General features: G+C 40.2%; 1 long non-coding RNA gene across 1 annotated transcript; it reads right to left on the bottom strand.

Moving 5' to 3' along the window:
* Positions 1 to 1248: 1248 nt before the first annotated feature.
* LOC136318346 (uncharacterized) lies at positions 1249 to 24091 on the bottom strand. Its single transcript, XR_010728059.1, has 3 exons — positions 24028 to 24091; positions 15034 to 15203; positions 1249 to 1691 (listed from the first exon to the last, which is right to left on the bottom strand). It is a non-coding gene; the product is annotated as an uncharacterized lncRNA (long non-coding RNA).
* Positions 24092 to 26302: the final 2211 nt, after the last annotated feature.

Raw genomic sequence — 26302 nt, 5'->3', positions numbered from 1 at the left:
GAATTGGCCATGGATGAGACTGGCGGAGACAAGGGTAAGAACTGAAGAAAAGGAAGGACCAGAGTCCATGCTGGAAAGTCCAAAAGTAAGAGATGTTATGGGTTTATAAATAAAAGAGGTGAGGGGAAATTGGCAAACGTGAGAAGCAGGGTCAGAGGTTAGAGACAAAATGTAATTTTATCTAAAATTATGCATTAGATTGGACTGGTTGCACAGTGGAACCACATTTAAAAAGAGTTGAAGGTGGTGGAAGAGAAGCCTAGGTCGACCAGAAGTGTGCAAAGTGTCTCCTGGAGGCAGTCTTAATGTCTCCTGACCACCAGACAAGTATTTCAGAAAACAGATTCAGGACACATTTCCCTAAGATTTGTGTTGCCTTATCCATGTATGATTGCAGTGGGGAAGGTGAGTACAAACCAGGGGAATCTTCCTAGAGTTATCTGGAGGGCAGCTGATGACGAACTCCTAGCCAAGTGAACTTCCGCAGTAGGAAGCCCAGGCAGAACAGAACTAAGATATAATCAGTATTTACTCAACACCTATGCAGAAGGGCCTTGTTGGGCAGATAAAATGTATTATGCTCACTTTGTTAAAGAGGCCATTGCCCAGGTGATATTAATGTGTGTTGAGAATTGTTGTAGCCTGAGGCTTGGTTTTGGGATTAAGCCTGTCCCACCCTTTTTGGTGTAAGGTAGTACAATCCTATCATGCCTCGGAGAAGTGACTTTGTATTAGAGACTTCCCTATTATGTATATTGGATTAAGGGTTTGGATTTCTACACTATAAAATGGGAACGAAGCGGGAGTTTGCTTCTTGGTTCCTGAGGTTAGCATGAGAGAGCAGAGAGAATAGAGCCAGCAGCGGGAGGAGGCCACGTGGAGAAGGCCAGGAAAAGCAGCCAAGATGGCGGAGTGCTGAGTGAGATGCCAGTTTGTACAGAGTTTGTATCTGGGATAAGGAAGGAGATGGGGAACTGAGGAGAATAAGGCTGGTGAGCTAGAAACCTTTGATTCTAGGAAACTCGGATAAGTCAGTGGCTTTGTGAGCACTGAATGTGACTGGGTTTTGGAGCCCAGTGTGTATTTTTACTTGCCCGCCGGGTGCAAGCTAAATTAAAGACTATGGCCCACCAGTTTTTGGCTCCGCTGTTTCTTTACCAACTGTCCGAATCCAATGCGAACCTGCATTGGCCGGGCTGCTGTGATGGTGGCCCTGGCCCTGCCTTCTGGCTTTACAGGCCTCTAATGCACTTCTTCACTTCACCTTTAGAACACGCATGGCCAGCATCACTGTGCCAATTTACTTGTGAAGTTGAGCAATGGGCAGAGGTCACATAGGATGTGGAGGAACAAATCCTCAATTTCAAGTCTCAAGTATTCGCAAGTGCCAGTAGGTGGCCAACCAGGCATGCAGAGTACAGGATTCGGAGGTTACTGGTAGACGAGATCAAACTTTAGGAGAAGCCAGGATCATAACTGTAAGGCCAGTAGGGTCTGCTCCATGTCTGACGATGCACCTGCCTTCTTGACTGACTGACATCAAAAAGCCAATTCCACAAGCTAATCCACGGGACACGTCCATTCACACGTAGCAGGAGTAACAGGTGCGCATGAAATCTAGGTCTCCTCTTGAACAGCCGTAGGTCACAGGTATCAGTTCACAATGCTCCTTGAAAGGTCTCCCGGGGCAGCTAGAGGGAGTGAGGGTTGGTGAGAGTTCAAAGTTCATAGAAAAAAAAAAAAAAAAGGAATAAAAGAGGAGAGAAATGGAAAAATTACCATGGGAAAATAGGTGATTTGTATTTTAAAAATTATGTTTTAATGAAATATAAATTACAAACTATAACAGTCACCCTTTTAAAGTGTCAATTCTGTAACATTTAGTTCACTCAGAAACTCATGCAATCATAATCATTAACTTTTTCTTTTCATCATCATTATCTAACCCATAACTTTTTAATAGGATTTTATTAAGACAGGAAGGGCGGACGCGAATGAGCAAGAAGTATAATTACTTCACTTAGTTGTTCATTGCTTGCGTATGTGCCTTGACCTGAAAGACCAGGGTTTCGCATTAGTGACATCAGCATTCCAGGTTAATGTTCTATCCACTGCACAACCACAGTCCAATCTAATGCATAAGATATTCATCGGCTGAAAATGATACTCACCTGTTAGCTGTCACTCTTAGTGTCTTCCTCTTCCAGCCCCTGGGGATCACTAGCCAACTTTCTGTCTGTCTGTATCTGTCTCTTCTGACAATATCATATATGTGAAAGAATACAATGTGTGACTTTTTCTCTGGTTTCTATTACTTAGCATGTTTCAAAGTTCATCAATGTAATAGAGAGTGTCAGTGCTTCATTCCATTTATCACTTGATAATAGTCTATTGAGAAGATCTACCACTTCTGTTCAGCCACTCGTCAGCTGATGGACAGTCAATTGTTTACACCAGTAATGAATATTTATTGAGAGCTCCTTCTGTGACAGGCAGCACCGAGCTAACATACTCTATTTCACAGTTAAGGAGATAGGCTTGAAGAGTTTCAAGTACTTCCCCAAGATTAAGAGTTAGCTATAGGCAGAGCTAGTGGTTGAGGCCCAACCTCAGAGGTCATAGATTCACATGATAGAACTTAAGAATGATACAGAAGGGTATTCAATGAAATTTCACCCTTTTCCCCATGTTCCCCAACCACTAATTTCTCTCTTCCCTTAGGGACACTACAGTTGCCATGCTGTGGATTCTGATCCTATCAGAAAAATACTTGAACTCCAACATGTATGAACAACAATTTATCATGAATCTGTCCCACTGATTAAAATGTCACTTTTATATATAGTAAATTTTCAATTCTATTTCTAGTATGCTTTTCAGAAATGAACTGGGTTTCTGGCCTTTCTTTTCTATTTGCCATTTTTCTATATTCTCTTTATCTTCTTTTTAACTTCTAAAGTTCATTTATTTCATTTGTTTTCTTAAGGCATTACCCAATTTGTCATTCATTCTTGTATTATATTTTAGTCTTCATTTCTGAAATATTTTCTTTTATTGTTAATTCTGTCCTAGCCCTGGCTGGAGAGCTCGGTTGGCTGTAGCATCGTTCAGCCAAGAGCAGAGGTTGCCGGGTCGATCCCGGGTCAGGGCACACACAGGAGCAGCTTGATGTTCCTGTTTCTGTCTCCCGGCCTCACACTAAAAAGAAAATTCTGTACTGAGTTCTGTCATCTCACCTAATTCTGCTTTGTGGTTCTTTCAGCTTTTTTATTTCAGCAAAATATCATTTACCATAACTATTTTTAAGTACATAATTCAGTCATATTCAGTGCGCCCATGCTAGGATGCAGCTTTCACTACCTTCCAATTTTAAAATAATTATTCAAAACACTGAGCAGGACTTGAGAAAGATGGAGGAAGTAAGACAGTTTCTGACTCACTAAATCTAGTCATGGAAACAGTCAACCCAAAACAAACATCCATGGGGAGTATTTCCAAGCATGTTCTATTTCCAGAGCTTTACAATTTCCAAACAGAAAATTGGGGTCCTTTCAATAATAACTCCCCATACCCTCCTTCGTTTGCCATGTTCTATCCTCATTTGCACTGTTTTCCCTAATGTCTTTTAGCTCCTTTTGAAACAGCAGATTCCAGTTTTTATCTGTCTTGTGGGCCTGTCTTTTCTGATTTCAGATTGGCGGAGTCAACCACGTAGTATCTGGTGGTGAAAATCGGTGGATACAGCCCACCTGGGAGAGAAGGGAGTCTGCTAGAGACACAGATGCAGCCTTCCTAGGGTCGAGCACTCCTACATTTACAGTACCAGTTGGCGAGTACTACAGCTGGTCCTCCGACTACTGAAGACATGACTGCCATACTTGGATCCTGCAGAGGGGTCTGCGGGCCGAACCGGCAGGCTCTTTTGGAGAGCTCTTTTACTTGAGAAATTCTTGGCAGAAACTCAGACACCAATTGGGCTGTGAATCTTGAAAATGGGACCAATCTTTCCCACCTCAAGTGCACAGTGGGCACCCTACAGCCTCACCGGATCAATGACTTAGTCCGCCCTTCCAGTCCCTGTGGCCTCACTCTGCTGAGTCCATTCAGACAGGGGAATCAGGCTCCGCACAGCTGATACTTTTAGAGTGCAGCTCCCGGGGGTTCCCTCCTGGAATAAGATAGCCAGAAGGAGAGCTGTGTAGGTACATCACAGGGGGACCACTCCTATGATTCATACAAGCTCAGACCCTGCTATTCTCCCAGCGGGAGACTCATTTGACCTGCCTTTCTGGCAGACAGTGGCCCTGTCCTGCTGAGTTCAGTTCTGTGTGGGCATCGGAGAGCTGCTCTGAGCTAGGACCTTCATTGAATACCAGATCATTTGGCCTGTGAAGGGAAGACAGGCTTCCAGGCACCACCCCCAATGGGAGATTGTTTGGATCTGTCAATTCATGTCTGGGTGCCCTGCCCTGCTGCACTCAGTTCCCCAGGGGGAAGGGTGTATAGCTCAGAATTAAAAGATTCTGAGTGTGTCTCCCTGGAGGCTAATGTCTAGGACCAGAATGAAGTGCTTAGCCGCAACCTACGGGTCCATCAGCATCACACACCAGGGGAGACTCTTTTTATCTTTCATCCCAAGTTCTGGTAGCACATTCAGGCTAAACATGTTCCTACAGCAGGTACAGCTGGCTGCACCCAATCTGAACTTGAGGCATGCTTCTCCTGGAAGAGCCAGAGTTGGAGAGTCTGGCACAGATGGAGTGGTAGCATGCCTGTGAAGTAGGATACACTTTCCCCTCACTGAGTGCCTGAATGCATGTTCCCCAAGAAGGGGACCTACTAGCCCTGTCTGCCCAACTCTGGTCACACTGCCTACAAGCTCATAACCTGTGGAAGGGACTGTGGGTGGCAGCCAACCTGGGCCCACTTTATAGTCTTTCTTTAGAACGTTCTGAAGGAATACCATGAAACTCCGAGGGTAGGCAGTGTAGCTGACAGGTAGCAGTGGACCTCAAAGACCCCTGGAACTTTATAAATCTGTACCCAGATCTAAGCTGGAGGAAGCTGCCCATTGTACACAGACTTACCCATCCAACACACACCCAGCTCCAGTAGATGCCATAGGAAATAACATGATTTAACTCCAGACAGGTAGCTCAAAGCCCATTACACACAACACCTGAAACAGACCTGTCCCTCCACCTCACCTAAGTGACCCAAAACCAACACAACAGCGGTGGGCTACAGTAAACACCAGATCTTGACCCAACCAGCCACACAGGTGGAAAACACAAAGAAAGACGTTAGAAGGCACCACTCCTTCCTGGGAACAATTCCACATTGGGGTGCAGCCCCTGCACAGGGACTCAACACAATGATTGAGGTTCATCTTTATAATCAGACAGCCTGAAGGGTTTAGTCCTCCCAAGAAATGGCCAACAGCATTCAAGACTCATCTATAACCCAGCAGTAACATTCCTGGAGCACTGTGCTCAGGAGATCTGGAACATAGCACCACTGAGCCCAACAAGACACCTACTTCATAAACCAATCGTCACAAGTTTAGGAGCCATAGCTGATCCACCTAATACACAGAGAAAAAATGGGGAGACCAAAATTATGCCCCAAACGAAAGAAAAAAAGAATCCCAGGGAACAGATGTAAATGAAATAGAAGTAATCAAAATACCAGAAGCAGGGCTTAAAACAACAGTTATAAAGATGCTCAAAGACCTCAGTGGAAGAATGGGTGATCTCAGTGAAAACTTAGACAAAGAAACACTAAATCTTAAAAAGGAGATAGAAACCATAAAATGGAGCCAGTCAGAAATGAAGAAAACAATATCTGAAATGAAGAATACACTAGAAGGAAGCAGTAGCAGGTTAGATGAAGCAGAATTTATTAGCTATTTATAGTAAACACTGAAGCAGATCATCAAAAAGATTAGAAAAATAAAAGAAATTATAAGGAACCACTTGGACAACATCAAGCGTAACAACAACCACAGCACAGGGTAGAAGAAGAAGGAGGAGATTGAGCAAAAAATCAAAACCTTTTTGAGGCCCTGGCTGGTTGGCTCAGTGGTACAGTGTATGCCCGGTGTGTGGATATTCCGGTTTGATTCACGGTCAGGGCACACAGGAGAAGTGCCTATCTGCTTCTTCACCCTTTCTCCTCTCCTTTCTCTCTCTTTCTTTTCCCCTCCCGCAGCCAAGGCTCCATTGGAGTAGAGTTCGCTTGGGCACTGAGGATGGCTTCATGGCCTCTGCCTCAGGTGGTAGAATGGCTCTAGTTGCAATGGAGCAACGTCCAAGATGGGCTGAGGATTGCTACCTAGTAGGCTTGCCAGGTGGTTCCCGGTCACTAAAACGTGGGAGTCAGTCTCTCTGCTTCCCTACCTGTTTGAAAAATAATGACTGAAAGTTCCGTAACCAGGTGAAAAGTCCCAGAGGTTCACGATACAAAATCTTAATCAAGAAATGCACACCAAGACATACCATAATTACCATGGTAAAGGTTAAAGACAAAGAGTGAATCTGGTTTTGCTGTTTTTCTTTTTGATTGATTGATTTTTACATGAGAGAAAGCAAGAGAGAGACAGACAGAAACATAGATCTGTTCCTGTATGTACCTTGACCAGGATTCAAACCAGCAATCTCTCTGCTTTCGGACAACGCCCTAACAAAATGAGCTATCTAGCCAATGCAAAGAGAGAACAAAATGATAGAGTGGTAGTTACCTACAAAAAATAAAATAAAATAAAAAAGCAACAAAAGATAGAGCGTTAGTTACTTACAATGAAGCTCGCATAAGACTCTAAACTATGTCAATGAGTCTCATTTTTATGTCCCATCTATGTATGGCTTCATATACTTCTTAGTTTTTTCTGATTTACTTATTTCACCTAGTATAATGTTATCAAGGTCCATCCATGTTATTGTAAATGATCCGATGTCATCAGTTCTTTTGGCTGAGTAGTATTCCATAGTACATATGTACCAAAGCTTTTTAATCCACTCGTCCACTGACAGATACTTGGGCTGTTTCAAGATCTTCGCTATTGTGAACAATGCTGCCATAAACATGGGGGTGCATTTCTCCTTTTGGAACAGTTCTCTGGTGTTCTTAGGGTATATTCCTAAAGGTGGGACAGCTAACTTCTCTACAAGAATATTATGCCAGAAAGGATTGGTGGGAAGTATTCAAAATGATGAAGAGAATATACCTACAACCAAGACTATTCTACCAACAGAGCTATCATTTAAAATTGAAGGCCAAATAAAGACCAAAAGGCTAAAGTAGTTCATTACCAACAAACAAGTATTACCAAAAAAAGAAAAAAAGAAAAAAAAAGTTAAAAGCATGTTTTACAAAGGTAAAGAAAAAAAGAGAGTGGAACACAGATATAAAGAATAAGAGGGCAAGATTTGACTATCAATAAAAACCTTAAATAGAAATAAATTAAATCATCCATTGAAAAGATAGTGGGTTGTATAATGGAAAAGAAAATATGAACCACGTCCCCGCTGTACAGAAGAAATCCACAGAAGAGGATTACGTATGCACAGAGTGAAAGTGAAGTGATGCAAAAAATTATTCCATGCAAATAGGAAGAAGAAAAGAACCAGGTGGCTGTGCTCAAATCAAGACAAAGGCCATAACAAGAAGCAAAGAAGGTCACTACATAACACTAAAGGGATTGGTGCAGCAAGAGGATATAACCATTGTAAACATATGTGCACCCAACACAGGAACACCTAAATATATAATATAAAGATGATCTTGGTGCACAATAAGTGAGAAACTGACAGCACTGCAGTTATAATAGAAGATTTATCCACCCCACTGACCTCAATGGATACATCTTCCAGGCAAAAAAATCAACAAGACAACAGCAACTTGAAATGATGCACTGGATCAGAGGGATTTAATTCATATTCACAGACTATTTCACACCAAAGCAGCAGAACATACATTCTTCTCAAATGCACATGGAACATTCTCAAAGACAGACAACATATTAGGACATGAAATAAGTCTTCATAAATTCAAGAATATTAAAGTCATAAAAAGCATCTTTTCTGACCATAATGGTATGAAGTTAGAATTTAATTACAATTAAAAATATATAAAACATTCAAACATATGTAGGCTATATAACAGTTACTAAACAATGACCGGGTTAAAAATGAAATTAAAAAACAAATCAAAAGTTACCTGGAGACAAGAGAAAATGAACACACAACAACCTAAAATCAATGGTACAAAGCAAAAGCAGTCCTGAGAGGGAAATTCACAGCATTACAGGCTTACCTCAAGATGTAAGATAAATCTCCAAAAAACAATCTAACTTTACACGTACAGACACTAGAGAAAAAAGAACACACAAACTCAAGGGGAAAAAGAAGGAAAAAAATAATAAAGATGAGATTAGAAAGAAATGACATAAAGACTGAAAAATAGCCCTGGCCAGTTGGCTCAGTGGTAGAGCGTCGGACTGGCGTGCAGCAGTCCCGATTTCGATTCCCAACCAGGGCACACAGGAGAAGCACCCATCTGCTTCTCCACCTCTCCCCCTCTCCTTCCTCTCTGTCTTTCTCTTCCCCTCCTGCAGCCAAGGCTCCATTGGAACAAGGTTGGCCTGGGCGCTGAGGATGGCTCTGTGGCCTCTGCCTCAGGTGCTAGAATGGCTCTAGTTGCAACGGAGCGATGTCCCAGATGGGCAGAGCATTGCCCCCTGGTGGGCATGCTGGATGGATCCCGGTTAGGTGCATGTGGGAGTCTGACTACGTTCTTGTTTCCAACTTCAGAAAATACAAAAAAAAAAAAAAAAAAAGACTGAAAAATATAATACAAAAGATCAATTGATTGAAAAGCTGGTCCTTTGAAAAGATGAACAAGATTGACAAACCTCTAACCATACTCATCAAGAAGAAAAAAAAGAGAGGATCCATATAAATAAAATCAAAATAAAGAGGACAGGAAACAACCAACACAAAAGAAATACAAAGGATTGTGAGAAAATACAACAAAAACTATATGCCAACAAAATGGATAAATTCTTAGAAACATATTATGTACCAAAACTGAATAAGAAAAAATCCAAAAATGTGAATTAACAAATTACAAGTAAAAAATATTGAAGCAGGAATCAAAAAACTCTCAGGAAACAAAGGTTCTAGACCAGAGGCTTCACAAGCAAATTTGACCAAACAGTCAAAGAAGAACTAACACCTAGCCTTCTCAAACTATTCCAAAAAATTTGAGGGGAGGGAAGATTTTCAAGCTTTCCTTTTTCTTTTTTTATTTTTTGTATTTTTCTGAAGTTGGAAATGGGGAAGCAGTCAGACAGACTCCCGCCTGCTCCCGACCAAGATCCACGTGGCATGCCCACCAGGGGGTGATGTTCTGCCCATCTGGGGCGTTGCTCCGTTGCAACCAGAGCCATTCTAGCACCTGAGGCAGAAGCCGCAGAGCCATCCTCAGTGCCCGGGCCAACTTTGCTCCAATGGAGCCTTGGCTGCAGGAGGGGAAGAGAGAGACAGAGAGGATGGAGAAGGTGGAAAAGCAGATGGGCACTTCTCCTATGTGCCCTGGCCGGGAGTCAAACCTAGGACTCATGCATGCCAGGCCGATGCTCTATCACTGAGCCAACCAGCCAGGGCCTCAAGCTCTCTTTTAGGAGACCAGCACTTTTTAATTTCAAAACCAGATAAAGATACTACAAAGAAAAAAATTATAAGCCAACATCTGTGATTAACATAGATGATGAAATTCTCAACACAATAGTAGCAAAATGAATCCAGCAATACATTAAAAAGATCATACACCATGAACAAATAAGATTTATTCTGGTTCAGTACAGTATTTGAAAATCTATAAACACGTGATATCACAATATAAAAGATATCACATGATCATTAAATAGATGTAGAAAAAGCGTTTGATAAAATCCAGCACACAGGTATGATCAAAACTCTCAGGAAACTGACAGTAGAAGGATCATAGCTCAACATAATCAAGGCCATATAGGACAGACCCACAGCCAACACACAATCAATGGGCCAAAACTGAAAGCAATTCCCTTAAGATCAAAAAAGAGACCAGGAGAAAGCTTTCACCACTCTTACTCAACATGGTACTGAATGTCTCAGCCACAGCAATCAAATAAGAAGAAGAAATAACAAGTATCCAAACTGAAAAGGAGAAAGTTAACCTGTCATAATGTTGTATAAGGAAACCCTAAACACTCCACCAAAAAACAATCAGGTAGAATGAATAAATCTGGCAAGGTACAGGATACAAAATTAATATTTAGAAATGGATGGCATTTTTATACACCAATATTGAACTATCAGAAAGAGAATTAAAAAAACAAACCCATTTACTATTGCAATCATGACAACAATGACCACAAATACGATGCTGACATATAACTTTAACCAAGGAGGTAAAAGATGTGTACCTGGAAAAATATAAGATGCTGAAGACAGAAACGGAAGAACATACAATAAGGGGAAGCATTTACCATGTTCATCAACAGCAAAAATTAACAGAAAAGAAATCCCTACAACCAAAGGAATCTACAGATTTGATGTGATTCTTATTAATATACCAATGGCATTACTCACAAATCTAAAACAAATATTCCACAAACTTATACAAAACCATAAAAGGTCCCAAACAGTCTCAGAAACATTGACAATAAAGGAGAAAGTTGGAGGAATCATGTGACAAGGCCATTGATATCACAACAGCATGGTATTGGCACAAAAACATCCATATAGCGTGACCAGGCAGTGGTGCAGTGGATAGAGCATTGGACTGGGATGCAGAGGACCCAGGTTCGAGACCCCGAGGTCGCCAGATTGAACATGGGCTCATCTGGTTTGAGCAAAAAAGCCCACCATCTTGAAAACAAAGTTGCTGGCTCCAGCAAGGGGTTACTCGGTCTGCTGAAGGACCGCAGTCAAGGCACATATGAGAAAGCAATCAATGAACAACTAAAGTGTTGCAACATGCACCTTATGATTGATGCTTCTCATCTCTCTCCATTCCTGTCTGTCTATCCCTCTCTCTGAAAAAACAAAAACAGCCATATACATCATTGGAACAAAATAGAGAACACAGAAATAAATCCATGCCTTTATGGTCAGTATATCACAGAGGAAGCAAAAATACACAATGGGGTAAAGAAACTCGCATCAATAAATGGTGTTGGAAATTAAAACTGGACAGATCCTGGAAAAATAAATGGAAATTAGACCACCAACTTATACCATTCGCAAAAATAAACTCAAAAATTGATTAAAGACTTAAATGGAATTTAGAAAAACCATAAAAATCCTAAAATATATAGGCAGTAAAATTTCAGACATTTCTCACAGCACTCTTTTTACCAATATAGCCCCTCAGGCAAGGGAAACAAAAAAAATTAATAAATGGAACTACATCAAACTAAAAAGCTTTTGCACAGCTACAGAAACCATAAACAAAATGAAAAAGAAAGCCACTGAATGGGAGAACATATTTACCCACTGATACTTTGGATATGGGGTTAATTTTCAAAATGTATATGAAGAACTTAAACACCACAACATCAAGAAAATGCAATTAAGAAATGGGCAAAGGACATGAATAGACACTTCTCCAAAGAGAACAAATCACCAATAGACATATCTTATTTTTCTTTTTCTTAAGGGAGAAGTGGGAGGCAGAGAGAAAGACTCCCCCAAACGCTCTAACCTGGATTCGGGATTCGCCTGGCAAGCCTTCTATGGGGCAATGCACTTCCCATTTGGCACCTTTGCTGTGCTGCTCTTATAGCGCCTGAGGCCAGGCCATTAAGTCATTTTCAATGCCAAAGGCAAACTTGCTCCAACCCAATCATGGCTGTGGGAGAAGAAGAAAATGACAGAGAGAAGATAGAGAGGGAGGGGTGGAAAAGAAGAGGGTTGCTTCTCCTATATGCCCTGACCTGGAATTGAACTCTTGACATCCACACACCGGGCTGACGCTCTACCACTGAGACAACCGGCCAGGGCCACAGATATCAAAAAAGGCTCAAAGTCACTCATCATCAAAGATGCAAATTAAAACAACAGTGAGGGATCACATCATACCTGTCTGCATGGCTATCATCACTAAATCAACAAACAACAAGAGGTGGGGAGGATGGAGAGAAAAGGGAACCCTCCTGCACTGTTGGTGGGTGGGATGCAGACTGTAAAAAGTCTATCAAGTTTCCTCAAAAAATTGAAAATGGAACTGACCTTTTTAACCCAACATTCCCACTTCTGGGAACATTGAAAAACCCAAGACACTAATTCCAAAGAATAGATGAACCCCTGTAACAGAGGCCTGGTTACTTAGAACAGACTGACAGCTGTCAGAGGAGAGGTGGTTTGAGGGGCTCGATGAAAGAAGGTGAAGGGATTAAGCAGAAAACGATGTCTAAATAATACATAGACATAGACAAGTGTGGGGATAGCCAGAGAAAAACAGGGGAGGGGGCAGGTGCACACGGGCACAGTTGGGATAAATGAAGACAGAAGGACTTTGCTTTGCGCAATGGGTGCAGGATATACAGTGCTGAGATGATGTTTTGTTGAGGTGTATACATTTCAAACCTCTATGTTTTAGTGAACCAACATCACCTCCCAAAATTCAAGAAATTAAAAAGAAAAACACAAGCATATCACAACACCTGAAAGAGCTCACGGGGAGAGGGACATTGGCCACTGTAAGAGGTGGAATCAGCCTGTGGGCAGGTAGAGGAGAGCCTGCAGGCAGGATCTGCTCAGGAATGTGTATCTTTTCCTTCCCTTTCTCCTTTTCTTCTTACTTCTTTCCTGAACAAGTTGAAAACAGAATCCCATTTGTCCTCCTTCCTAGCCGAAAAACAAAACAACATGGAGCACATCTTGCAAAGAAGCCTTGAGCAGACGGGGTCCCTAGTCACAGCAACGAGTCTTCCCACTGATTCCCACAGGCACTGGAGAGTGAGCAAGACAAACTTTTGTCATGTGAAGCCAGTGAGCATTGGGCCTGGAATTGCAGCCTAATCCACCTCAGCACTCCACTCACCACAGCCCTCGAGTCAGTCCTGCCCGACATTTATTTGTCTACATAAATTTTACTGGGAAACGGCTACACCCACTATTTACGTATCGTCTGTGGATGCTTCTGTACTACAACAGCAAAAGAGTAGATACAACACAGACCACACTGCCTGCAAAGCTGTAAATGTTTACTATCTGGCCCTGAACAGAAAGTTTCCTTGACCTCTGATCTAATCTACCTTGACTGACACAATCATAATACATAAAGTGAGGAAAACATCCAAACCATTTGTAAAACATGATTTTACCGTAGCGGTAAGACCTTGGGAAAGGTACTGTGTTATTTTAGTGGTTGTATGAAAAATGGGTGCAATAACGGCATTTATCCTTATAAAGTGTTATGAGAATGAATAACCAGGAGGCTTTGCAAGGGAGATGCTGGAGTATCCTGAAGTAAGGGCAGGGATATGAGCTGGTGCATAGAAAATCACTAAGGCAAAAACCTAGCACCTTCTAGACATCCAAGCAATGTTGGTAATTACTATCCAATTATATAAAACCAAAATATATTTGAATGGAAATAGAAGACAAGAATAAAATAAGAAATGCTATTAACAGTGATAATCTTTTAAAATATTAACAGGTAGGGCCATGGCCAATTTCCTCCATGGTAGAGTGTCAGTATGGCATGTGGGTGTCTCAAGGCACACAGAAGAAGCACCCATCTGCTTCTCCACCACTCCCCCTATAGCTTCTCTGTCTCTCTCTCTCTCTTTCACTCTCTGTCCTTCCTGCCTCCTGTAGCAAGGGCTCCATTAGAGTGAGCTGTCCCCAGGTACTGAGGATGGCTTTATGGCTTGGGTGTCAGGAGCTTAAATGGCTCCGGTTACAAGGAGCAAGGGCCCCATAGGGCACACCATCACCCCCTTGGGGTTTGCTTGGTAAATCAAGGTACGGGTGCATGCAGGAGCCTGTCCTTGCCTTGCTTCCTCTCACTAAAAAAAATTTTTTTTAATTAAGATGTTAACTGGTAGGATTTGAAGGGATTTTTCCTTTTTTTTAAATAGAATTCTGTATTATAAATTTTCATGATGAACATATATGAATTTTATAATCAGAAAAGGAAATTTTAATGGTTTTAAAAAGTGCTGACATTTGTTAATATTTCTGTCATTTTATAAAACATCTTTTGTTGACATCCTACAAATGACACCCTTCAATAATGCCCCAGTACTTATTCTTCATAACACAGCTGATATATTCATAAAAATAAAAGACAATTTATGACATGCAAATTATTCACGTACTACTATAGTATACAAACATACACAAGTGAAATTTATTACCATTCAATAACTGTGAAACGTATGAAATTACAAATGTGATTAAAATAATGCACAGTAGATGGCAATTCCCCACTTAGGTCAAAAGTGCCCTTTAAATTGCAGTTATTGTGGTAACTCTCTAAACAAAGATATGAAATCTGTACCTGTTTTAAAAGCATGCATCTAGACATTAACTTCATACTTCATTTATTTATATTATAATACAAATGAACTTACTCTGTAAGATTGATATTTAGTTTTCTATTCTTTCTTAATATGAGAATGCTTTTTAGCAGGTAAGTTTTATTCCTTTTTTTGAGTTATTTGGGGTGACACTGGTAATCCAAATCAGAAATGTTGCAGGTACACAATTCATTCTACAACACATCATCAGAACACTGCATTGTGTGTTCACCACCTAAGTCAGGTCTGTCCATCCGCATTTATCACCCCTATTCCCTCCACCACCATTTTACATAAACCTACATCGTCCAATTCTTTACGTCTGTAATTATTTTTGAACTAATTTTTAATTACATTAATCTTTCTTAAAACTTCACACACAAGGAAATAGCAGCATTGGTGAGCAACAGCCATCAGCATTGCTACTGGTCCTCATCTATCACACTCTACAAATGTGGACTTACCTTTTTGACTTCTGTAATATTTGTTATTTCAGGGAAACATTTCAGAGAAACTGGATGACCTTCTACCTGAGGTCATCTTCATCTATTTTTTCTTCTCCATCTTCAGTGTAAACAATGAGAATTGAAATGTCATTTGCTGAGATACCAAATTTTTTCAAAGCCCATAAAATCTAAGAAAAAAGAAAAAGACAGAAAACCCAGCAGTTTTTATATCAGAAGCACCTTCCCATTTGCTGTCTTCCCTGCTGGGGTTCTTATTTTCATATCCTGAGGGTCTCTCTGCCTACAGTTTATATCTTACGACTCCTTCCTAACATCCACCAGTTCCCCTCTAGAGCACTCTGCTCTAAGGGGCACCTCATTCCTATGGAATCAAGCTCAGACTTCCAGCATGGCACACAAACAACCCCTGCCTCTGGCCACACAGCACCCTCAGCCACGTACTCCCGAGTCCCAGCCAGTCAGGACTATTTGGAGATCCCATCATCATTTCACACTTCTCTGCCTCTGCTCACACTCTGTTCTCTGCCTGGAGTGTCCTCATTCTTCAAAGTCCAGTTCAAATGTCACTCCCACAGCACCCTCCTTACAGAATCAGTTGTTCTTTGCTGTTCCCAGAGACGTGAATCATTCATCCTAGAGCATTAGCACTGCTGTCTTGTCATCATTTTGTTTTTGTTTCTTTTTTTTTGTGACAGAGAGAAAGGCAGAAGGAAGGACAGATTGGGACAGACAGACAACAGAAAGGAACGGAGAAAGACGAGAAGAACCACTTCTTCGTGGCTGGACCTTAGTTGTTCACTGACTGCTTTCTCATATGTAGCTTGACCGGAGGGCGGGGGGTACAGCAGAGTTAGTGACCACTTGCTCAAGTCAGCAACCTTGGACTTCAATCCAGTGAGTTACCTTTGGGCTTAAGCTAACATAGGGTCATGTCTATGATCCCACGCTCAAGCCAGCAACGCTGCGCTCAAGTTGATGAGCCTGCACTCAAGCCCATGACCTCAGAATTTCGAACCTGGGTCGTCCGTATCTCAGTCTGATTCTCTACCCACTGTGTCACCGCTCAGTCAGGTTCATCGGCCTTCCTTAGGAATATAGTTATTATTTCTGTTCCCAGAAATGTTAGTGGGACAAAAACAGCAAAATAAATGTTTATTGAATTAAATGGTTTCTTAAATTATTTCAAATGAACACAACCCCCCCCCAATAATTATTTGGTAATTTTATCCTCCCGGAAGAAAAGAGTTCTATTACCACACATTTTATAAATATTTCAAACATCTAGAGATTAAACCATACCACACGTTTCCTAATTTTACTTTTAATGATATTAGTACCCAATGGTGCGATTAATAGTAGCCGTAATATTAAAAATTCATTAGCAAAGTTTCAGTTATTTTTTATTTTCATGTCCATACCTCAATCACTTTGACTACTATCAGTACCTCAACCACAAACTCTTTCTGTGCACTGAGTGTGTGAATAAGCATGTGAGAAGGGCAGTTCTACGAACCAGGCTGGCTCTGTTATATGGAAAAGACGTGGATTCTATACTCAAGGAGTTTATTGGAAGAATTAGCACAGAAATATCCATGCCTACTGTTTTATCAGTTGATTTCAGTATAATTTAGAGGAATCCTCCTGATCTGATGCACACAAAACTGTCATCACTTAACTTTGAGAAATCTTTGATTACTAATATGTTAGTGACTCCTACCATGTTTTTCTAGAACGAGGCAGTGCCAAACCTCAACTCTCTGTCTAGACATCTCTTCACTATTATTTTTGTTTCTTATGAACAGCAGGCTGACTGGAATTTAGCCTCCAACTCAACAGGGAAGATCAACACACCCCTTATCGTGACAAGGTCGACAGAAGTAAAATGAGTAAAATCCATACTAATCACGTTGTTGTACAGACGAGGCGAGCTCTGACGCGCGGCTGATGGACAGCTGCCCTGATGGACAACTAGAAGCAGAATACCAGGAATTCTATAGACCAAAGGTTTCCCACGCTACGAACAAAAGCGCACTTCCATTCAGCCTTTTTAACTTTTGATCTCACCATATTACTTGTATTTTAGCATAACCAAACCACACACAGTCAGGAAGAAAATAACTTTACACAAAATGTGTGACATGACTGAAAGATTGGCATTTCACACATGGAATTTAGCGGAGAGAGCACGTTATTAAATAACAAAACGCACTGCAAAAATTTGATTTTTAAAACAATTTCAATCAAAGTCTTAATGAGATCTGTTATTCTTCAAAGCACCTAACACCATTTGACATTCTGCATATTTATTTATGTCTCCCCCAATACTATATAAAATATAGAAAAGCAAGAACATTCTTCCTTTCCTCCTTCCTAGAATGGTGCCTTCACGTTCGAAGGTGCTATATAAATATTTCTTGAAAATGAACATATAACTTCTATGCCCTTTCGCACTAGCCTCTAATGGTACCAGAGGCCACTTCTCCCGGACACAAGTTCAAGCCCAGTGTTTTGTACCTGTTCACAATACCTGAGCTGCCCTTTACTTAATCTGGCCAAATCCTGCTCCCCACAGCCAGCCCAAACACTGACTCCCTAGTAAGGCCTTCCTCAGTATCTCCTCTATAGTCCCAGTGCACTTTATTTATTCTTTTATTACAATTAACTCACTGACTCATGGTTACTGAACGTTTATCTTCCTAGATAAATCCCCATACCCTAACAATGAACCCAAAAGACACTCAAGTGTTTATTGAATCAATTTATCTCCTGAGTCTACCAGTTCTAGGGAGTGGATTGTGTCGGGTCTCCTCTTCTTCAGCGAGCCTGGTATCTGTGGGAGGGACTTACAGTGGAGGTAGCAAGTGCATCATAAGTCAGGTCCTGAGATCACAATGGCAGGGAGCTTGGCAACACACAGTGAAGTCAGCACAACACAAGCCGAGACCAACATGGGGTCAGCCTGTGCAACAGGAGAACCACCAGGATTTAGAAACACGTTCTCACACTCGCATTCGCATCTTCTAGCCCTCATGGGAACAGATGAAACACCGTGTATCAGAACCACACACAGGAGCCTGGAAGCAGCTAGCAGGCCAGCAGCTGCACCCTAACATCTTCGATGTAATGATTCTTTGTCTATAGTTTATACAAAAAAGATAATTTATCTGCTCTATAGACGCTGTGGTTATCTCAGGCAAAGCCTAGCCTTTCAAGGTAAAAAGTACAGGGGAGATCTGTAACCAGGGATTAAGATATTTACAAACTAGTGCCTACATTAAGAGACAAGAGAATAGTTCAAAAATTTACCTTAAAACCCACTGAACCATGCCGCTTCCTTTCCATCCCCAAGTTCCCATATCATCTTTATTCTTTCTCCTCTACTCTTTGAGTATATATTCTTTCTCTCTTTCTCTCTCTCTCTCACACACACACACACATATTTACAATATGTCTGATTTTAATTTTTTTATTATTATTATTCAGTGAGAGGAGGGGAGGCAGGGACAGACTCCCCCATGCGAACCCATGAAGATCCACCCAGAAAGCCCATTGGGGAGCGATGTTTTGCTCATCCGGGGATCACTTGGTTATTCAGCAATTGAGATCTTGGGATCAGAGGTGCAGGCCATAGAGCCATCCTCAGTGTTCGAGGCCAGCTAGCTCCAATCAAGCCCTGTCTGCAAGAGGAGAGAGAGTGCAACAGAGAAAGAGAGAGAGAGAGAGAGAGAGAGAGAGAGAGAAGGAGAGAGAGAGAGAGAGAGAGAGAGAGAAAGAAGGAAGAGAGGTGAGGGGTGTAGAAGCTGAAGGGAACTTCTCCAGAGTGCACTGACCTGGAATCGAAACCTGGTCATCCACGTGCCAAGCTGATATTCTATGACTGAACAAACTGACCAGGGCAGCAACAGATTCCTTAACATACAAAAGCTTTTACTATCTCTTTCTAAACAGAGTAAGGTACCTCATAAAGTAGGAACAAGAAAACACCTGCTTTCTAAAGGTCTTCCTGTCTGAAACTTAAAAATAAAATGGGATCCAGACCTTCCTTACTTATTCACAAGGTGGAATAATAGCAGAAAGATTGTAAGTATTTAAAATAAAGTGCAACTCCAATAATCCACTCTAGTTCTGCTTTCAGGGTTCGACTCACTCCAAACCTAAGCCTTTCCCCCCTTATACACTCTAAGACATAGAGACTCTACCAGTGTTTCCCAACGTGGGGCCCACGCCCCACAGGGGGGCAATTTGATAGTTAAGGGGGGCAATTTGAAAATGGACTCGACAGGACTTTAAATCTTTTGCCCCAGGCCATTTAAATGCAATGCTAGATATCGGTGCCAAATTTAACAAAAAATGCGATTCTTAAATAATTGCGGTAAATAATTATTGAGTATAATTTTGTTTGACGAGACCAAAATATCAACTAGGTGATTGGCGTCCTCAAGTAAACTTCATCCTGGGTTCACCGCGGAGCGTGGTGTCTGCCGCGGGGAACCCCGGACGTTTTAAAAACTCACTAAACAACACAGTTATTCTCACCTAATTGGCCCATCGCAACTTCTGTAGTGTTTCACATCATCAGGTGGTGTTAATTTGAAATAAGTGTCAGTCAAAACTGTTGTAAAAGCTCGTTGATTTAATAAATATACATATATATATATTGCATAGATATAATTGGTAAGTATTTGAATTTATTTTTATCAATATTAAACTCTTTATTAAGTACTTCTTGCATCGGGGCTAGAAAGCAATAATATTTTATAAATATTATTGGGGCTATAATAGTGCATGCACGACAATTTTAATTTTAGAAGCATAACTTTCCAGAAAATTTTGTCAAGTGGAAAAAATATAGATATCTTTTAATTTGCGGTGGTAGTGTAGTAAATGTGTTATATACATTTAAATAATTATGAATTTTTAGTATACGTTTACTCTATGTCACATTGAATATATTTTAACACATATTTTAATATTAGTTTTTAATTGATCTTATTTTTATTATAGCTCATAGTAAAATGAGTGGTGCAAGCAAGAAAAAAACTCATCAATATTCAGAGGAATATTTAAAATTTGGGTTCATACCCACTGTTCATGATGAGCGGTTTCCTTTTTGTCTTTTATGCCAGCAATGCTTGACCAACGAATCAATAAAACGAGGTTGTCTTGAGGCGCATTTGAAGGCGAAACATAGTGCTCATATTAATTCAGATTTGAGTTACTTTAAAACTTTAAAGAAAAATTTTGAAAAAAGAACAACATTAAAGTCTCTATTTAATGCTCATACTTCAACTAATAATCGTGTTCTTGAGGCTAGTTATCAAATTTCTTTATTCATCGCTAAAACTGGAGAAAATCACACTATAGGAGAGAATTTAATAAAACCGTCAATATCAGCATTTCTTAAAACGGTTCTTGAAAAAGATGACAAAGATGTAAAAGCTTCCACTCAGTAACAATTCTGTTAGCAGAAGAATAGACAAAATGAGTGAGGATATTGAAAAACAACTTATTGAAAAACTGAAAACAAGAAAATTCTCCTTGCAAATGGATGAATCAACTTTGAGAGACAGTGAGGCAGTATTGATAACTTACATAAGATATATTGATAAAGGACATTTTGCTGAAGAAATGTTGTTCTGTAAAAGATTAGAAAGCACCATTACCTCCAAAGATATATATAATAAGCTAAAAAACTACTTAGATGTCAATGATATACCAATGAAAAAGATAACATCTTGTGCTGCAGATGGTGCTCCCAATATGATGGACAAGAAAAATGGCTGCTTAAAATTGATGAAAGATGCAAATCCAGAAATGATTCTTGTGCATTGTGTTATTCATAGGGAAAACTTGGTAGCTAAAAACATCTCGCCTGTTCTGAATGAAGTATTACATACAGTAATAAAGTGTGTTAATGCTATTAAAGCTAGTGCCAAATGTGAGCGTCTTTTCAAGCTATTTTGTGAAGAACAAAATGAAGACCATGTGAGACTTTTACTTCATACTGAAGTAAGATGGCTATCTAAAGGAAACTGTTTGAAAAGATTTATGGAACTGTTTGATACTCTTAGTGGTTTTTTAAGCGACAAACCTAAAATGAAGTATCTGTTAACAATAGATGGTAAAGCATTTGTGAGTTATTTAGCAGATATCTTTGAAAAACTAAATATATTAAATAAGCAACTTCAAGGAACAAATAAAACTCTTGTCGATGCAAAAGCAAAGATATTTGGTTTCATTACCAATATTGAGTTATGTCAGAAACATATTAACAACAAAAACTTTAAACAGTTTCATTGGCTCCAAAAATGTGAAGTAACTGATACCGCTTTACTTGTTCTTGTCAATCATTTGAATATTCTATCGGCTGATTTAAAAGAAAGATTTTCTGATTTAAAACAAATTGATTTCCCAACATGGATGATGCAGCCAATGTTAGTGGATTTGTCTGATATATCAAATATGCAGTATCAAGAAGAACTCGCAGAATTGCAAAATGATGAGTCAGTTAAAGCTTTATTTAATATCAAAGGAGCGACGGCATGGCTTTGTGAGGAAACAGAAATCAAATACCCAAATTCAACCAAATGTGCAAGAAAACTATTGCTACCGTTTCATCTTCATTTTTAGCTGAATGTGGATTTAGTGCTGTAAATGATTTACTGGTAAAAAAAAGAAATCGGCTGGATATAACACAATGTGGAGACTTGAGACTAAAGATAACCAAATTGGAACCTAATATAAAATCTCTGTGCAGCAAGCATCAAGCGCAAGGAGCACACTAAATTAAAATAATAAATTAATATAGAAAAATCTATTAAAATTATTTGGAATTTAAATTTCTGTTTTTCATTATATGTTTTGAAATTTTACTTACTGTGTTTTGTTAACAATTTCATAGTGATTTCTTCCTAGAACCTATCATTTATGTTTATTAAGTGAACAAATCAATTTTTTAATGTTAACAATTATGTATGTTACATAGAGGGGGATATAAAAATTTTAGAAAGGTTAAGGTGGGGCATGGCACAAAAAAGGTTGGGAAACACTTCTTCCTCCCACCATTCAGATCCTAAGAAATAAGCACGTCTTGATATGCAAACGTGACCCGTTCTAACTGGTCTTCCCAGTCAGGACAGATTCAGAAACAAACTCATAATTCTGTCTCTCTGTCCCTTCTTCTCTCTAAATTCAGTAAAGCACAGAAAACAAAACTCAAAGGGGAAATAAAAGAAAGGGAGACAGACGTGAGGGAGAACCTACAGACTAAACTATAAATATGACTTCAGAGACCTCACAATCAAATGCAAAGTGTGGACCTCATTTGCATCTAATTCAAACTCTCACATATAACTTTGTAATGAGATTTAGAATATAAATAAAAACCTGCATGTCAACTGGATAGTTAGCATTAAAGAATGACATTAAAAAATAAATTCCTCTATTTTAGATATACATATAAAAATTTACAGGTAAAATGGTATGACTGATATCTAAAATCTACTTCAAAATAATACTGAATAGGGTGACACAAGTACAGATGAAACACACAGGGAAAATCCATCTCCCTAATTCTACTGCAGGAACAGGTACTACATTGGAAGCAGTTATACAGCTCTCTTGTGTCTACTGGGTCTTAATCCCAACACTGAATAAAATTATATAAGTACAAAGAGCTAGAATAAGCTGTTCATAATTGCATCAGCATACAGGAAAGATCTGTGGCTTTGTGGAAGATAATAAAGAAAGAATCTCCTTGTTTTCTCTCTTGCTGATGTACTTTCAGGAAAGAGGATTAACAGAGACCTTTGTAAAATCTCAGGAATCCACTTCCAAAGGCCAGAGAGTAGGGATTCAAGGAGTTAGAAAAACTGCACAGACAAGGGGAGGAATATATGAGAACACTCACAGTAACTGCAACTGTGGGTGGTGAGTCTATTCAACTATTCAACAAAGACTTGTTAACTAGTTATTGTATATTAAACACTTAGATTGGTGTTGGTAGATGTACTACCCATGTGTTTATCTTTATGAAACAACTAATTTTTAAGTCCAGAGAGGTAGCAAAAATGACACTGTAGGAGAGAAAGAAAGCCTGACCTCTGAGTCACATAATAAATAAATTCCCAATACATTTAAATTAGGCTCTTTCTGAGGCTAATCCACAGTACATTGGGCAGTGTAGTGAGACTCTTCTCAAATGCATTCCCCACCAATTCTTTTCTTAGTTCAAACAAAAACACAATCTTAAGAATATCCATGCTGAAATCCAAAACCTGCTTCTCCAGGGCATTTTTTGGTTGCAATGATGGATGGGAGCAAAGGGTTTCTGGCATTTGGTGGGTGGGGTCATGGGTGCTAGACAGCCTGTCAACCTAAGAACTGGCTTACAAATGTGTCTCATACCTGAAGGACTCTTGAATGTCCTACTCAACATTCACAGAGGTGAAACAACTGTTTATAATTAACTAAGCCTTACAAACTAATTCCATTGCACATAGAAATATCAGGATTCTTTTGCAGTTATAACGCACACAGAATTCTCAGAAAGTAATCACTTTATTAACTAAGAGAAGAATTAACTTGGTTTTCTACAGAAATTTACTAAGAGTTGTTCACTGGCATAAAAACTCCTACCACTAAGGCAATATAACCATCTAAATCAGTCTGCATTTCAAGTATTAGAATTCATGGTGCAAGTAACTGACTATTCCTTTATCTCTAGTATATAAGTGATTAAACATTTACATATTGAAAGGTCCATACACATTCCTTTATAATAAATATTTAAAATGTATTTCCTGTATTATATTTAGAGCATTACACTGATTTTTTAATTAAGTATGGAAGTATATTATATTTATCTATTAATGCAGGGCGTACTACAAAGTATGTGCTATAAAAAAAGTAAATGGAGTGTAACAAGACTAAGAATCAGTTTTCTACATGGTGATTTCAGACTTATGAAAAGAAGACTTAATGTTTGCTTACCTTTTTAAAAGGAACTTTGAAAGCAATGAAACCAGTCCAAGGCATCCTCTGTCCCACTGGGAGACGGTCTGTCCACCTGTTAATACATTGTTGTGAACAAAATCATTAGCCTCTCTGCATATAATGCAGACTCCTTAATCCTCATTCTTTACTTTGCATTTTGGTGCTGCATTTATTCACCTTTCTCTAATAAACTGTACTTCCCTTCTTTCTGTTTCCCACCTTAAAAACTCATACCAGACAAGAAACAGTACAAAGGTCTCAATAAATAAAGCATCTCTGAACCCAAAGATGACCAGACCTCCAATAAGCCTGGTAAAACCAACACAATAATGAACACGAAGGTGCCTTTAATACATACTTATGGACTGGCATAGTTTATATTCGTTCCTCTATTTCAGAGTTCATTTCTAGTTTCAATACAACTTGTAGCACCAAACCGGTCAGGAGGGAAATTCAAGTTCATAACTGAATAGAAAACCTGAAAGAAAAGGAACAGGGACTCTACCTTAATAATGCTAGGAGTCTCATTGAACATTAGTATTTGAGCTGACTTCTGTCAGATGAGTCAGAATTAACTAAGGTTAATCCAGTCTATCTGAAGCGTAGCAAGAGTGGGTAAAAGTAGCACAAGTTGGGGCTGGTGAAGCCGACTGCACTCTAGACAGCACAAAGTCTTAAAGCCCTGGTAAAGAGTTTGTTTTCATTCTTCAAGCAATGTTTTCCAGTGATGTTTATGAATAATGTTCCAATTTCCCATTCAATCCTTTCTTACGTGAAGAATGGATTAGAAGGAAAGGAGAGTAGGCAGATATCCGCACACTACTTAGTACTTAACAGCAATGGATCCTGCAACTTCAGTTTTAGGAAACCGACAAAGAACAGCTGAAAGGCTCAACATGGTTTCAGGAGAGAAAATAAAGGAAACTCAATGAGGTATCAGGTGGAGGAAAGCAAGAGCTCAAGGAATAAAGCAGCGTTCTCTGCACATATGAGACATCTCAACACTAATCATTTGAACCCACAGAAGAAGAGCTCTCAAATGAGGCCTGCCACGATGCACAGTACGACCTCTGTGATTCCCATAGACAATACCAACCAACTGTTTCAGTTAAAATTTCAGCGATACCGGTTGGTTTTTTCACTCAAACTTCACACTCAATAACCACATTTTTGGGATTCGAGGGGGCTCTGTTTTGGAGAAATAAGAGGTGTCTTCAACACTGGCAGACCCACGAATGAAGAAGCAGCCTCTCCCAATTGTATTCGTGAGGCAACCGCCCGAGCCCCACTCTTGAAAGCGTGGGAGGCCTCAGAAAGCGCCGTGGGTGGGGCAGCGCCTCCCAGGGACCGTCGGGACCAAGGACTGCTCGCGGCTGACATGGCGACAGGCAGGGGTGACAGGAGGGAAAGCCCCGGCCCAGGAGCTACCAGCTTGAGGGGCCGACCCCAGGGGCCAAAGACGTTACCTATCCGGGATGTGGGTTCCGCCCTTCTTCTTCTTGGCCGAGGACTGTCCTCCAAAGACGCGTCCCTCATGCCAGCCCCCCAGGGATCCATGCCGTTGGTGGATTTCGGCCCGAGAAACCGCCCACCCAACGCCAAAAGAACCCAGGTCGCCAGTGCAGGTGCCTGCGTGGCAATTTCCTACTGCACCTGAAACTTCCACAGCATCTCAAGAAGCTCCACCTACCGCCCCCCCACCCATACACACTCCCTTGCTAATGCTCACGGGCCATCTGCGGGGGTGATGACATCACCACACGGTCCTTGACTGGCAATACAGGGCCCTAGTGGCTCTGGAGCCCACCTCACCTGTGGCGGGAAGCGCAGGTGGAGAAGTTTTCTCTGCACACTCCAGAGATTCGAAACTATAGCACGTGAAATGTTAAGTCCTACTCCCCAGTTCCTGTGTGGTCCTTCTGATACATATGTTCCAAAACATACCTTCCCACTGAGTGTATAGTGCATATAAATATCTATTTGTATAAATATGGATATCTTCTATTTTATACAAAAACTCCATACTATACATAGTCTACAATATGGCTACTAAAATTTTATTTTTTTTCTCAGGAAATGTCTATATATAAATAGATCCATCCTTTCTCTATAATTGAGTATTCGGGTGACTGGGGTTGGCAAAACTATACACGGTTCAGGTGTACAACTCAATAAAACATTATCTTCATGCTGCATGGTATGGCCATAGCCCAAGTGAAGTCTCATTCCTTTCCCAATTTCTTCTTCTTGCCAACTCCTACCAAGACACCAC

This window comes from Saccopteryx bilineata, unplaced genomic scaffold (assembly GCF_036850765.1).
Source record: "Saccopteryx bilineata isolate mSacBil1 unplaced genomic scaffold, mSacBil1_pri_phased_curated manual_scaffold_49, whole genome shotgun sequence".
In the NCBI taxonomy this organism is placed as follows: domain Eukaryota; kingdom Metazoa; phylum Chordata; class Mammalia; order Chiroptera; family Emballonuridae; genus Saccopteryx; species Saccopteryx bilineata.
Note: the sequence above shows the minus strand (reverse complement) of the source record. Positions and strands in the feature narration are given on the sequence as shown.